Raw genomic sequence first — 16,191 nt, forward strand, 5'->3', positions numbered from 1 at the left:
AGAGGAGTGAGGCATCGTCGCTACTTGCAACTTAGCCAGAAAGATAAAAGCCGCAAATACTCGGGCTGAATTTCAAGCGTTTCTGACCCAGTGTCAGAAACTGACGACGAAGTCAAAAGGCGACGCCCTATTGGACAATGTTCATGGGAAGGCGCTGGCCCTCATATCCACTGTGGCCTCCCATCGGGACTTGAGACGGTGGCTTCAAAGGCAGTAATTCGTGGACGCCGTCCTAAGGCTCGAGGACGCCGAGTCCATGCCGACGTTCGTTCTGGTGGCGACCATGGCGGACACACCCACTCTACGACGCAACAGTTGGGACGTTGTAGTGTTTTGCGACTTCTCTTTCGGAGAAAAGGCAAACCGGGCCTTCGCCCTTGCTACAGAACCTCAATGGAAGAAATGAAAGAAAGCCTTTAAAATGCATGACGATTTGAACAATCTTCTTTTGCTGTGAACCAGTGATGTATCGAATGGTTGTCGAGAAAAATAAACTCTGCACTGAAGCACGCTGAGCATATCGCATGAGCGCTTCTCAACTAAATTTCCTCCGTATACATGATAATAGGTCATGTATGTTCTCAAATCTATGAATCTTTGTTCCCGCAGGTCGCGAGATCAAATTCTGGCTGCGGCGGCTGAATTCCGATGGAGGCGGAAATGATGTAGGCCCTTTAACAAGGTGCTTGATTGGGCTGGTTGGTGCTGCATGGTAGACGGAGAAAGTGCTTAACAGCGCAAATGACAGGAGAGGATAGAAGAGACGAGTCATCGCTCTGCTCTCGTCTCTTTTATCCCCTCCTGTCGTTTTGCGCTGTTAAGCACTTTCTTCGTCTACCATGTAGGCCCGTGTGCTCAGATTTGGGTGGTCGAAATTTACCAAACCCCAGGTGGTCGAAATTTTCGGAGCCCTCCACTACGGCGTCTCTCATAAGCATATGGTGGTTTTGGGACGTTAAAACCCACTTATCAATCAATCTATCAATCAATCAATCAATATTTGTTCAACGTTTTTATACCGTCAACAAGAAATCAACATTATCGATTAGATAGCAGTTCAATAGAATTCTGCGAGCCGGTGTGTGTATCAGAATCATAACTTATAGGGTATCGGGGCGTAAGGCGCAGCACAATGGGGTTGCTTTTACCCACGGTTCGCAATGGGCACTCAGTTGTCACCACGTGATTGATCACGTTACGAAGGAAGCGAAGCATTTTGTTTTGTTTCTATACGCCATTGAAATACAGCTGCAAAGCGCTCGGTTTTGTATGACGAGGTGGCCGAGAGGTTATGGCGATGGACTGCTAATCCATTGGGCTCTGCCCGCGTGGGTTCGAATCCCATCCTCGTTGTTATATATTTTTTACGTCTAACTAATCACAAGGGAAAGTGCGAATGATCGGCCCTTCAAGTTTTGTTCTCTCCACTTTTTGTTTCCACCATCCTAAAACCGGATGTGTTAGGAGATGGCCGGGTGTTATCCTGTACTTTTTAGCCCCCCCCCCTCTGCCATTGCATTACGACCACGTCCGGAGTAGAAACTGGATGCAAGACGTGCTTCTGTTCATGATGCGGGTACACAAACATCGCACGATGGGTTGACGCGCGCGCATGCTTTCAGACGTGTGTGGAGCGTTTTCACCATCATGTTGAACCATCACGAACCATCACGTTGTGGCGCTGGTCGCGTTTTCACAAGACTGTCTGTGTACGCGCGTTGTGCGAACCACTGAGGTCCGTGGTGCGGACAAGCGCAGGGTTTTCTATTAAGAGGGGAGGGGGAGAACAAAGTGGTACGTGCATAGTTTCACCCGTTCTATCGCCCCCTCCCCTTTCCTACTCTTACCGACCCTCTCCGACCGAGGCGCTATGAGGACTGTGTGCGAAGAAGAGGCATTAATGGGGAATGGGGGCCTTGTGCACGCCTGTGCACACAAGTGAATGATATTTTACGTTCATGGCGGTGATGAGAAGCATGAAGCAGTGAAGTGCGATAATGAAGGTAAAGAAGGACCGTGGAAGCAAAGCAGTGAAGAACGAGAGCGCTTACAAGAGCCATTATGCCTAGAAGGATGCTGAACGCACTTCATGGCAGCACTTCGTAGCTTCATAGGCATTTTTGTTTTCGTTGCGACGCGTCATGCTATTCCTACAAAAGCATTGCTGCATTGATTGTGTATTTTCATATACGGTATTAACGAAACTACTCATAAGGAAACTAAATTGAAAGCCCGTTGTGCATCCCGTGAGCTGAAGGATGAGTTTACTTAGCGGTCCGGTTACAACTTACATAGTAATGCGTGGAAATAAGACTGTACATTTTTAAGCGTGAAGGAGCGCCCAAAGATTTGGGAAGGAGCCGCATGCGACACGGTTTCCACTCCCTATTATTCCATTTGCTCGAAGGCCGCAATGATAGTTTATAACATGTAACTGAGAGTCTCTTGTATATACATCATCATCATAATCGGCCTGACTACGTCCACTGCATGACAAAGACCTCTCCCACGCTCCGCCAGTCAACTCGGTACTGTGTCTGCTGCTGCCATTTTATACCCGCAAACTTCTTAATCTCATCTGCCCAGCTAACCTTCTGTCTCCCCCTAACCCGCTTGTCTTCTCTGGGAATCCAGTCAGTTACCCTTAACGACCAGCGGTTATCCTGTCTACGCGCTACATGCCCGGCCCATGTCCATTTCTTCTTCTTGATTTCAGCTATGATATCCTTAACCCCCGTTTGTTCCCTAATCCACTCTGCTCTCTTCTTGTCTCTTAAGGTTACACCTACCATTTTCTTTCCATTGCTCGCTGCGTCGTCCTCAGTTTAAGCTGAACCCTCTTTGTAAGTGTCCAGGTCTCTACTCGGTAGCTAAGTATCGGCAAGATGCAGCTGTTATATACCTTCCTCTTGAGGGATAGTGACAATCTACCAGTCATAATTTGAGAGTGCTTGCCAGATGTGTTCCACCCCATTCTCATTATTCTAGATACTTCAATCTCGTGGTTAGGCTCCGCGGTTATTACCTGTCCTAAGTAGACATATTATTCTACTACTTCTAGTGCACTATTACGTATCTCGAAGCGCTTTTTCCTTCCGAGGTTGTTGTACATTACTTTCGTTTTCTGCAGATTAATTTTAAGACCTACCTTTCTGCACTGTTTGTCTAGCTCAGTAATCATGAGTTGCAATTCGTCCACTGAGTTACTCAGCAATTCAATGTCAACGGCAACTCTCCGTTAACTTTTATCCCTAACTCTTCCCATTCTAGGCTTCTGAAAACCTCCTGTAAACACGCGGTTAGTAGCATTGGGGGGATTGTATCCCCCAGCCTTACACCCGTCTTGATTGGTATTCAGTTGATTTTTTTATGAAGCACTGTGGTAGCAGTTGATCCTCTGTAGATTTCTTCCAGAATGTTTATATATGGCACACCTAACCAATGAATATTAATTCATTCGCGTTTGCTTCGATACCGCGATGAGGAATAAACGTTATTGAAAAGAAAGCAATTAATCACACAATCATTCGTGCGTAAGATACGGTATACTCCGTATGTAGTTCCGAATCGGAATTTATGAAGTCTTGTTTCTTGAAGTAACTACAATAGGACTTCCTTATTTTTTGTTCACAAGGTGCATTCAGTTGTCTCAGAATGATTGATCACGTTAGGAAAAAAACAAGCATTTGTTATTATATATATCGAGACTCGGTGGACATACAGTTGCAAACCACCCATTCCTGTATGACGAGGTGGCCGAGAGGTTAAGGCGATGGACTGCTAATCCATTGGGCTCTGCCCGCGTGGGTTCAAATCCCATCCTCGTCGTAAATTTTTTTCGCACTTTTTTTTCTCTGCATGGACCTTACGTAGTCACCACAACAGCGTCACGGGGTCGCGACGTGGACAAAGGGAGCAGACTGTAGGGAAGAGATGAAACTTTACTTGGCCGAACTTGTGGCCAGGAAACTCAAGGTTAGACTACAGCAAGACAAACTGACACTGATAGTAGTGAACACAGCGTCGGTAGTCAATCAACTGACAAGTGGTGAAGAGCGTCGGCATTTATGCCGTGGAATATTCTAGCGTTATCGCAAGCGGCCGCGTAAGTTCCATAATAATATGCAATGTGCGCGAAGTGGGCGCAATCTTAAAAAAAACGATCTACTACAGTCCTGAAGCCTCTCGAACACTGCAGGCGTGATTTGCGCTCAGAATTACTAAATGTGTAACGGGACTCTGACAAAACATAAGTGAGGTATGTGGCATTACTCCCTCCGAAAAAGGCATCATCCCGATGCATTAACAGCTGAAAGTACAGTAGTAAAGTTAAGAAATAAACAATAAGTGCAAGCAATAAAACACAGCAACAACAAAATACAGTCTTCAGATTCGCGCATGAAGTGGCTTGAGGTACGTGGATGACATAGACGACTTAGGTCGTGCACGGCGTTGTCCAGTGTTCGTAATACCTTTGGGGACAACCTCGTTGCCAAGAGGGCCGAGACGTTGAAAAAACCTGTATGGTCCGAAGTACCGTCTCAGAAGCGTTTCGCTTAGTCCACGTCAGCGTACAGGCGTACACACTCAAACGCGCTCACAGGGTTAGTATTCCACGAAGCTTCGTCTAAAATTGTAACGGCGGTTGTCGGTCATCTGCTGGTTCTTGATACGGAGGCGGGCGAGTTCTCGGGCTGTGTTGCGCCACATGTCGCTCCATGCACTGACGGCAACGCGTTGATGGTGCTCACGGACATGCAGAAATGAATGAAACAAAGCAACGTGTCCATATTACAACCAGGGCTGGCTAGACGCGAACTCTCGCAACGCGGCACGCCAATAGACTCTGTGGCCGGCAGCGCTACTTAGGGATAGTCTAAGTGACCACCGTAGAACCAACCTTCGTTCCTTCTTCGCTAGAAACGCACAGACAGCCAGCCATATTATCTTGCATTAACTTTGCTGGAGGCGATTATCCTTCCCGAATGCGCAACGTTGTTTTGACTATTCGCACGCGCTCTCGTTGGGAGTACGTTGCGTTGCGGATGACTTTAGGGACCTGGCTTATCGTTCATCCATGCACTGTCATGCTGCGTAACCATTCTCTCAGGAAAGTGCTCAATACAGAATATCTAAAGACTAGCAACGCTGGAAACATAAACAAACAGAACCAACAACGTGTACAATAAAAACCGATAAAAACTACTCGGGAACCTGTGGCTGCATCTAGTGACAGAGTAAGGAGCTACTAGATTTCCAGATGGCTCTCCCCTCGACCATTGTGAAGACGAATCAGGAAGCAATGAAACACCTTTGCCAGCATGGTGCCCACAAGATGCGACTCGCATTCGGTATATGTCGATTCGCAGTGGTCAACACTCAAACTAGCGTCTGATAAGTGCCTTTATCAACCAACAATACCATAATGAAGAACATTAGCGATGGGACCGGTGATTTGGGACCTACAAAGTAAAAAAAAATATTCAGCTGGTGGTTTATTGTACAGTATACTGTCGCCATGTGATCAGAATTCCCGCCTCTAAGCGGGATACGAATCGCGATAGAGGAGGGGTTTCCCTGACCCACGAGCTCTGTCGCTGAACTCCGCGAATGGACCCCGGCTCAATGGCTCCCGAGAGTGGTCAATCGCTTCTAAGATGAATGTTGAGGATGTAAGGGTTCTCTTCTCTTGGGACGGACACTGGGTGGCCACACTGCCTGCCAGATCAAAGTGAAAGAGTCAGCTTAGTATAATTCATCTTACTTTTTTTTTTCCACAGCAGTGACCTCCACATGCGGGAGTATAGACCTGATTCAGCCGCAGAATTGGCCCACACCATTGCATGCCATCAGGCAATCTAACAGCACCCGTGGTGTCGGTGTCGAATCTGTCGATGGCTGTCATTCCACTAAGAGGGTGCATTGCAGCTCAAAGAGAAGTAATACCTCCTATCAGAAGTATCCCTAAGTTATTTTATCGAAAAAAAAACTGAATTTATGGTCCACGTTCTGTGCAAAGCCCATACAGGACACTCCAGATGCCCCGCCGCGGTGGTCTAGTGGCTAAGGTACTCGGCTGCTGACCCGCAAGTCGCGGGATCGAATCCCGGCTGCGGCGGCTGCATTTCCGACGGAGGCGGAAATGTTGTAGGCCCGTGTGCTCAGATTTGGGTGCACGTTAAAGAACCCCAGGTGGTAGAAATTTCCAGAGCCTTCCACTACGGTGTCTCTCATAATCATATGGTGGTTTTGGGACGTTAAACACCACAAATCAATCAATCAATCAGGACACTCCAAATGAAGCTTGATTCGGTTTCTTTTGCAAAGACAAGAATTAGTGCATTTTTTGTCACTGTCCGGTCGGAACTCAACTGCACGGCAGGTACACATCCACGATTTGGATCAACCTGAACCACATGGCAATTGGCAGCGTAAGAAATAGGCCACTTCTCATCTGTAACGGACACGCTCATTACGCCATCGCCCCGCCGCGGTGGTCAAGTGGGTAAGGTACTCGGCTGCTGACCCACAGGTCGCGGGATCGAATCCCGGCTTCGGTGGCTGCATTTTCGATGGAGGCGGAAATGCTGTAGGCCCATTTGCTTATATAGATACAAGTGCACGTTAAAGAACCACAGGTGGTCGAAATTTCCGGAGCTCTCCACTACGGCGTCTCTCATAATCATGTGCTGGTTTTGGGACGTTAAACCTCACATATCATCATCTTCATCATCACCATGATCATTACGCCATCACGTTTCTACTACTGAACATAGGATTACAGAGCTGTTACGATTGTGTTACGCATACGAGTTGGCTCTTCACTTGCTGTCGAGCAACGCGTTTGTTATAACATATATTACGGGCAAATTTCCCAATGGTCGAACCACGTCCGCTCTCGATCGCTATGGTGATGACACTGATCGCAATGTCATATGCTGCACAAGCCACTTTATGGGGACGTTAAGCCCTTGAAGTTTAATTTCCTATTGTCGGTTCGAATGCGTCAGACGTTTGATGCTACGGCAAACGCGGAGCGATCAATCGTCTACAGTGTTGAAAGCGGGCAACTGCTCTGGTTTGGCGGGTAGCATACCAAGGGCTCACTGTGATCATCGGCGGCAAACTGTCGCTACAGCGTTGCCTCACCGCGGTGGTCTAGTGGCTAAGGTAGTCGACCACTGACCCGCGGGTATCAAGGATCGAATCCCAGCTGCAGCGTCTGCATTTTTGGTGGAGGCGAAAATGATGTAGTTCCGTGTGCTTAGATACAAGTGCACGTTAAAGAACCACAGGTGGTCGTTATTTCAGGAGCCCCCCACTACGGCGTCTCTCATAATCATATGGTGGTTTTGGGACGTTAAACCCCACATATCCATCAATGTCGCTACAGGGCACCTAAGGAGTTGTTTGCATGGCACTAGTTCTTGATGCGTGCAATCTTCGTCAAGTTATTGTCGAACCACATGCGGTCGCAAACCCTGCAGCTGCGCCCGAAACTTCGGTCGAGGAACTAACACTCGAGTCTCGCAGCTTCGCCATCAACCATTGGTCTGGTGTGCGACCGATAACATCGCTGCGAAACTACGCCTGTATGACGTCATAGCGGGGATTGGAGCACTTTCGTCTGCATGCTATGTACGCGTCGTGCCACGTGGAAACTATCGTCGTGGTAAACCCAAAAGTGAAAGCACTTGCATTGGTCATCTCGTTATGGTGTCTATCGATTTTGTTCGAACAACCATGAGTTTCTACTCTTCACGTTCATTTCAGAATGGCAGTGATTTGTTTTTTTGTTGTTGTGTTTTCAGAAGCGCGTATGAGGAGTGCTGGTTTGTGCTTTTGTGTACTTTGTCCGTCCTTGGAAACGGCATTTGCTTTCAAAACCATTCTGAGCACCCGAGGCTGAAGAAGAGGTGGATACTGAAACTTAGAATCGGAAAGCACCCCAAGGCTTCAGCAACCATGTGCAGCACTTACACAGACATACAGAAAAACTTTATTAGCGAGTGTGTTCGGACCACCTGAGGTGCCTGGACCACCACGTGGTCTTACGCCATGTCTTAAGGACATGTTTATCGCCACGATGATAACGGAAGCCCGAGTAACCGCTGCAAGCTGCAATGCCGGGTCCTCAGACTACAGGAGGACCTCTCTGTCCTCCCAGCTTGCGATGGCATGCTGTGTCCGCGGGAGAGGATCAAACACTTAACGTACTGTGACTTCTGATGGTATGTACCCGCCTTTAGCGCAAGTGTTCGGTAAGCTTATAATCATGTCTGAGCACCTCGCTAGTGCTTCATCAATTTTTTGAACTGAGGCTATAAGCGTAGCCGAATTACACCAGCTGTAGTGCCATCCCCAAAACCTACCACCAAGGCCCCTTTACCGGGAGCGGACGACGTCGCTTCCGCATCGCCTCGCTGGTGCGTTTCGTGAGCGCAGCTGAGTGGCGCTAGATCTCCGAGACTACGGCATTATTTGGTTGGTGCCGGCGTGTAGCGAGTACCTCGCTTATCAGCAGTTTGGGCAATGACATAGTGAGTGCGTCTTGGCCATTGTAATTGTCATTACGCACAGTGGGCACTGTGCATGTGCTGTTTCGTGATGTCTGAAAGAGAATGTATGTACTGGAACGTGCTTGTTCGCTATCGTGATCAGCGTCATCCTCACAAAAATACGACTGCGGACGTGGTTAAACCATTGGGAAATTATCCCATAATATAGGTTATAACAAACGCATTGCTCGACAGCAAGTGAAGAGCCGACTCATGCGAGTAAAACTATCATAACATCTCTGTCATTCTATGTTCTGCACCACAAACGTGACGACATAATAAGTTTGTCCGTTATAGATGGGAGGCAGCGTGTTTGATACGATACCGACGTCCATGTGTTCCAGGTTGATCCAAACCGTGGATAGTCTCTATACTTGCTGTGCAGTTGAGTTCACCGGATAGTGACAAAAAAACTGCACAAATGCTTGTCTCTGCAAGAAGAACGGCGTCAATATTCATCTGGAGGGTCCTGTACCGACTTTGAACACAACGTGGACCGTTCATCCTGTTCATTTTGATAAAATAACTTAAAAATACTTCTAATATGAGGCATTACTTCTTGTTGAACTGCGATGCATATTCGTTGTGCACTCGGCACCAACGGCACGAGTGTTCTTACATTGCCTGATGAATGATGTGGGCCGATTCTGCGGCTGATTCAGATCTGTTCCCGCTTCTGCAGGCCACTGTCTGCGAAAAAAAAAGGTAAAGCGATTGTTCTACTAGACGTAGTCTCTCACCTTGATCTAGCTAAGCTGTGTGGTCACTCAGTGTGCGTCCACACAGCATGCTAGATTAATGCAAGAGTGCGCGTCCGACATGCTGGACGACGACGAAGTGTTCGGGTATCCAAGCGCTTCTCTCTTTGCTTCACGATTTTTTTAGAAAGCTTCAGATTTTTCTGGTGCCTTGGCTCCGCGTCTTACGGCCATGGACGCGGGGCCTTACGGAGGACCGCCTGGCCAGCAGCCATCTCGGCCGGCCACCGTGAGGAAGAGAGGAACCTCAATCAATGACAACGAGGACACAGAGCTGTACTCAGCCGCCTCGGAAAACGACTCATGCTACGATGATTTCATTCCTTCCCAGAGAAAGAGGGCGAAGAGGAAGATCATCAACGCATCCTCTCCCAGTTCTGCGAGTACAGTGACTATAAAGTCAAGGCATGAACGCAGATCACACGTCATCATCTTCGTGCCGGAAGAGTCCTCAGAACACCTGCGACTGCTGATCAAGCAAGCTCTCCCTCCCCCCCCCCCTTTTTTTGAACGTGTGGTGCCCAATGAACTCAAAGACATCAGAGTAAATACGCGAAAAAATATACTCGCCATAGACGTATTCCACGTGAATGCACTTGGACCACTAATACTAGTGTCTGAGCTAGGCGGCATCAAAGTGCGCCCCTTTATATCGATTGACAACGCATCCATAGCCGGTGTGATATTCGACGTAGACATTGCGATTCCAGACGCTGACTTGCCTACCCTCACCACTCAGGTACACCGCCTTGGGGAGTCATGCTGTGTGAAACTGTTCTTCAAAGGCAAATGCACACCATTCCATGTCAAAGTCGCATATTTGCTGTTCAGCCTTTTATGCAAAAGCCATTTCAGTGTCACCAGTGCTTTAAGCGAGGTCACGTCAAAGGTGTGTGCCCGAACTTGTTACGGTGCCTCCAGTGCGCAAAAACCCATTCTAAAGATGCGTGTCAATCCACATTTCTTAAATTCGGTAACTGTAATGGCTCACACACTGCCACATTGAAAGACTGCCCTCGAATTAAGAAGGAGCGCGCGGTGCTAAGAAAATAGTCAGAGACTATTCCACCCACAGGGATGCTGCCGAAACATCCCGGCGTTGGCAGCGGCGTCAGCGCCATCGTTCGACCTCTGAGACTGCGCCAGCTCGCAACGACAGCGCCACCTCTACTGCTGCACCATTAAGTCAAGCCGCAACAGGACCGACAAATTCAAACAAGACTGCGGAGAGGAATATCTCTACAGAGGAATGACCTATTCTTCCAATTCATCCGCTAGCCATAGAACGTCAGAAGACTACGCCCACTCAGCAGTCTTCATGAACCGCTGATGACACACATAAGAAAGATGGCAAGGTCATAACTATGCCTCGTTCTATCTTAGATATGTCCTCCGAGAGATATTGTTGAACATGTGGACAACGTCTGCTCGAAGCACTCTCAAAGTACTGGGCGCCTTAAGCCCAGTACTTGATCACTCGAGTAGAAATATGGCTAACGATCGCCATCATTTCTGAGAAGTCAAGGAAGCATCCGTCATTCACGGGAACGCCAGTGGACTAAAACCCCGTCTTTTCGGACTTTCGTCAGTCCATGCGCGTCAACATGTTCCAAGTCGTCACCATTTGTGGGCCCAACGCGTGTGCGAGCTCTCTCTCTCTCTCTCTCTCTCTCTCTAACTCTTTCCATCTTTCAAACTCCTTCACCCCTATCCCCAGTGTAGGGTAGCATACTGGTCGTTCCAGACTGGTTAACATTCCTGCCTTTCCTTCCCTTCCTGTTCCTCCCAGTGTGTGTCCCCAGAGACGAGAACCATTACATCCTCAACATTCGCCTTACAAACGACTGCCCGCTCTCGGAACCCATTGAGCCTGGGTCCCGAGAGCGGAACTCAGGGTCAAAGATCAAGGAAACCCCGCCTCTACCGTGATTCGTATCCTGAAATGTGGGAACTCTAATCACATGCATGGCAATATTATGAACAATAACCCACACAGCTGAATGTATTTATTTTGTAGATTCCATATAACCGAGCTAATCACACGTGTTCTTTATTATCGTATTGCTTGAACTATTGGTTTATAAATACATTTATTGGACGCTAGCTTGAGTGTTTACCACTGCGAATCGAGAGATACCGAATGCGAGTCGCATCTTGTGGGCACTGCCAGATTTGAGTGCACGTTAAAGAATCCCAGGTGGTCGAAATTACCGGAGCCCTCCACTACGGCGTCTCTCATCCCTGCAAATAACATGCAAATAAATTTAGAGGTTGCATCTGTAATGTGATGTATCAGCTGCTATTATCGTGTGGAAGGTAGTACGTCGGTCAAACAGGTCGTTGTATAAATGAGAGGCTGAGGGATCACATATGTACAATGTGGATCACTATAAACAAGGATGGCTGTCCGTTCACTGCAGCACGTGTGGCTGCTGGCCAATATTTTCAGGGTGTACTATTGTTGCTAGATGCAGAGATCGCACCACACGCGAGATCATAGAGGCAGAAAAGATTTGCTCATTGAAAGATGCTTGTGTCAGCACCCTTTCTGTCGCGCTCACCGATAAGGAAAAGTTGTTCCATCGCTTGTGGGTGTGATGTACTTATGCATTGTCATTGTGTTTCGCGCATGACTGTTGTGACTGGTACCCGTATAAAAGCGAAGACCTTCGCAAGAAATAAATTGTTGACAGTTCAGCGCTCTGTCTCGTCTCTTTTCCTGTCCCCTCCTGCCCTGTCGTTTGCTCTGGTAAGCACTCTTTGTCATGATAAACCCCACATATCAATCCAATCTTATGAGCACTGCACTGGAAAAGGTGTTTAATTGTTGCCTGCATCGTCTTTGCTATGATTACACAATGGTCGAAAGGAGAGTGATTGGGAAATGTAGTCGCTCCGCGTACGTCACTATGTAAAAGAACGACACAGGGACAGTCGTTTTATTGTGCTCCTTTTTTTTTCTCTCTTTCTCTCCCCTGCTTCTCTAAACCCAAGCCATGCCCCACTGTTCACTACACTCGGCCACGCTGCAGTTGGCCTACTACCACAAGAAATGCGCATAAGCCCACGTCACGTTTGTCGACGGACGCAGTTCCCAACTCGCGACAACATGCACAACAAAGTTATTCCGTTTTCTGTTGTCCGTGAGTGAATCAGAAGCTGTGAACCGCACTCGGCAAGTGTTTCCTCCTAGAAACTCGGAAATAACGAAAGGACCATTGTACTTTGGGCGCAGCTTGTTTGCAGACGTCGATGCACCTAACTGCAACCACACGTCGTCGCTTATACTATATTTCGGTGCCGGACAGTGGCGACGGTCGTATCACAGTTTTTTTTTTCACCCCTAGAGCACGTAGAATTATCCTGCAAGCCTTGGCTCCGATGTCGCGACAAAGTTTTGGCATGCAACGGAACGTCCAACTTTCCCGGGTGTGTCTAAACCGAATGTTGCATTCATCTGCGGTAGCTGGTCGTATACAATCTCGTAAGGCCAAGTTCCGGCCGAGCTGTGTGCAGCCGTGTTCTTTGCGTAAGCAGCCATTTTGAGATGGTCATCCCAATCAGCTTCACCTCGTTTGTGGTTCTTGCAATACTGTGCGAGCCGAGCCTGTAGATAGTCTGGTTCGGCCTTTCCGTCAGTCTGTTCACCTGTGGATGGTAAGCCGATGCAAAGTGATCCTGAACTCCTGCTTGCTGTAGGTAATTGCGGAGCTCGCGGCCACGGATGGCGGTTGACCGGCCAGAGATCAACTTGACAAGAGGACCACGTCGTCATTCGAAGCTCTCCCTCAGGAATCGGACAACGTATTCAGCAGTACGCGATGGCACGGCCGCTACCTCTACGAATTTCGACAAGTAATCCACAGCGAGTATAATATAGCGATTACCCGCTGCCGACATTGGAAGAGGCCCGATGTGATCTATTGAGCCCCATTCGCCGCGAAAAGGTTATGCCAAAGGATGCATCTTTCATGGTGCCTACATTTATATTTGTTTCGGCAAGACATAGTTTTTATGAAAAACAAAAAGTGGTTATTCACTGCTCTCAGTAGCAACTTATTGCAAAGCAAGACAACTAGAACACGATCGAAAAATGCAAAGGTGAGCGTCTCTTACATACAGTACAAATTAACGCATTATATATTACAGTTATACGATTGTCTACGTTTCGTTACATATATAAAATCTATACTGAGGAAAAATTTATTAATTTGATTCCCCGCCGCGGTGATATAGTGGCTGAGGCAATCGGCTGCTGACCCGCAGGTCGCACATCAAATGCCGGCTGCGGCGGCTGCGTTTTTGATGAAGGAGGAAATGTAGGCCCGTGTGCTCAACCCCAGGTGGTCTAAATTTCCGGAGTCCTCCTCTACCGTCTCTCATAATCATATGGCGGCTTCGGGACTTTAAACCTCGCATAATAATCAACCAATTAATCAATCAATCATTAATTTGATTCGCACAATACAATTCTAGGGAAGTAATGTTCTTCGCGGGCATGCGCAGCACGGCTCTCAAGAAGCAACGCGAGACTGCCCAACGTGGTCTAGTGTAGCTCACGCTACAAAAAAATACAACTCAGTCACCTTCGCTTTGCACGGTTCGCATAACATATCAATTTCTAAGGTACGTGGAATCTGCCTGAATTTATAATCCGCCTTTTTTCCCGATGCCGTGGTGCATGCGCCCTTCTCTAGCGGAAAAATCACGCAACGACTCCTGGTCTCGGAGGCCTTCGTTCTAGCAATACCGGTTCTCCCGGCCCCTACCAAGCCTCCCAAACGCCATAGGGCAGCAAAGGAAAATGAAAAAGCTGGAATATGTAGGAGCCGGATTCCCATTAACTCGTGTACTGATGATATTGTGTGGCAGCTGTGTAGAGTGAGAGCATCAACATCATCATCGAATTCTCGCCTTATACACGCGCATCCCGCGCACGCTGCATGCCCTGGTTTTCACCTCGGCGAAATCTCAGCTGATCAAAATTTGGACGTCGCCATTTCTGCGCCGCTCAACCAGAACGCAGAACGTCGGACCCATCGGGAGAGCCGGGCAGGAGAACTAGGTGATCTCGTCAGGTATCTGATCAACATGACAGAAATGGGCGACTTTCGGGTCACTGCAGTGAGCACCGAATTCTCGCAGAGCCTCGCAGATCTCGAGGCAATGCTAGACGAGCCGACGCTGAACGAGGACGACAAGTACGAGCCCAGCCCTCGCGAAGCAGAGCTGACAATGAGAGTATGCTCCGAAGACTGCGTGGTAGCCCTTGGGCTCCCGGAGCTGAGACGTCATCTGTGCCTCAATGTGATACGCGCAAAGATCTCCTCGCTCGCCGTAATTGTGGGCCAGAGAATTGCCGAAAAGGACAACTTTGTGAACTATCTGCGTGTACTGCTTCCATTCGAAATTTGCGCCGTGCCTACGTCGTCATCTTGGCCTCGCGCAGCCGGCAACTGTGTGCTCTTGGTGGAACCAGACGTGCTGTGGTCCGTCCTGGCCAATGGTGTCATCACCACAACAGAGATCAGCGTTCTAGTTATGCGCGATTTCGAGCACTACCTGGACCCCTGCCACGCCTACCGCAAGATTATGCCGTACTTCCAGAGAGCGCCTGGACAGAACGAGAACTCACCGGCTTCGACGCGGATCTTGGCGCTCGTCGATGACCTGCAAGTATGCAGTCTAGAAGCTCTGGAAAGCGCCCTGGAGAAACTGAGGACGCTTCTGAAGTTGAAGTGCTGCCTGGCGACGCCCATGAGGCCTCATATCAGGGAGGCTGCGCTCGAGGTCTGCTTCCTCGAGTTGGACTGGTCAGAGCAAGTAGGTTCCATCGTGTCCTGCTCTGACAACCCCGATATGCAGGAAGTGGGAACAACGCTACGAGAGCGAGGCATCGTCGCAGCTTGCAGCTTAGCCAGAAAAATAAATGCCGCGAATCCTCGGGCTTATTTGCAAGCGTTCCTGGCGCAGTGTCAGAAACTGATGACGAAGCTAAAAGGCGACGCCCTATTAGAGAACGCTCATGGGAAGACGCTGGCGCTCATGACCACTGTTGCCTTCCATCGGGACTTGAGACGCTGGCTCCAAAGTCAGGAATCTGTGGAGGTCGCTCTAAGAATCGAGGACGTTGAGTCCATGCCGACGTTCGTCCTGGTGGCGACCATGGCAGACATACCCACCCTACGACACTACAGCTGGGACGTTGTAGTGTTTTGCGACTTGCCTTTCGGAGTCCAATGCGATGGCTTGCTCGCAAAGGCGAACCGGGCTGTCGTTCTTGCTACAGAACCTCAATGGAAGAAATGGAAGAAAGCCTTAGAAATGCACGACGACTTGGACAAGCTTCTTTTGCGTGTGAACCAGTGATGTATTGAATGGTTGTCGAGAAAAATAAACTATGCACTGAGCACGCTGAGCATCGCACGAGCACCTCCCAACTAAATTTCCTTCGTACGTATGATAGCAAGCCATGTATGTTCTCAAATCTATGAATCTTTGTTCACCAATGTTTCTTTTGATATACGTCAACGAGCAATCAACGTTATCAGGAAGATAGCAGTTCAATTCTACAATTCCGCGAGCCAGAGACAAGAGATCCGGTGTGTGCATCAGAGTCGAAACATATAGGGTATCGGGGCGTAAGGCAGCACAATGACGTTGCAATGGGCATTCAGTTGACAGCACGTGATTGATAACGTTACGTAGGGACCGAAACATTTTGTTTTTCAACATTCCTATAAGCCATTGAAATACAGCTGTAAAACTTTCGGTTAAATATGACGAGGTGGCCGAGAGGTTAAGGCGATGGACTGCTAATCCATTGGGCTCTGCCCGCGTGGGTTCGAATCCCATCCTCGTCGTTACCTATTTTT

At 48.4% G+C, this 16,191-nt stretch overlaps 3 non-coding genes across 3 annotated transcripts; all 3 read left to right on the forward strand.

Moving 5' to 3' along the window:
* The first annotated feature begins 1,271 nt into the window (after window positions 1-1,271).
* TRNAS-GCU (transfer RNA serine (anticodon GCU)) lies at window positions 1,272-1,353 on the forward strand. The gene has a single exon. It is a non-coding gene; the product is annotated as a tRNA-Ser (tRNA).
* Window positions 1,354-3,746: 2,393 nt separating this feature from the next.
* Window positions 3,747-3,828, forward strand: TRNAS-GCU (transfer RNA serine (anticodon GCU)). The gene has a single exon. It is a non-coding gene; the product is annotated as a tRNA-Ser (tRNA).
* Window positions 3,829-16,097: 12,269 nt separating this feature from the next.
* On the forward strand, window positions 16,098-16,179 carry TRNAS-GCU (transfer RNA serine (anticodon GCU)). The gene has a single exon. It is a non-coding gene; the product is annotated as a tRNA-Ser (tRNA).
* Window positions 16,180-16,191: the final 12 nt, after the last annotated feature.

Source organism: Rhipicephalus microplus, chromosome 3 (genome assembly GCF_043290135.1).
Source record: "Rhipicephalus microplus isolate Deutch F79 chromosome 3, USDA_Rmic, whole genome shotgun sequence".
Classification (NCBI taxonomy): domain Eukaryota; kingdom Metazoa; phylum Arthropoda; class Arachnida; order Ixodida; family Ixodidae; genus Rhipicephalus; species Rhipicephalus microplus.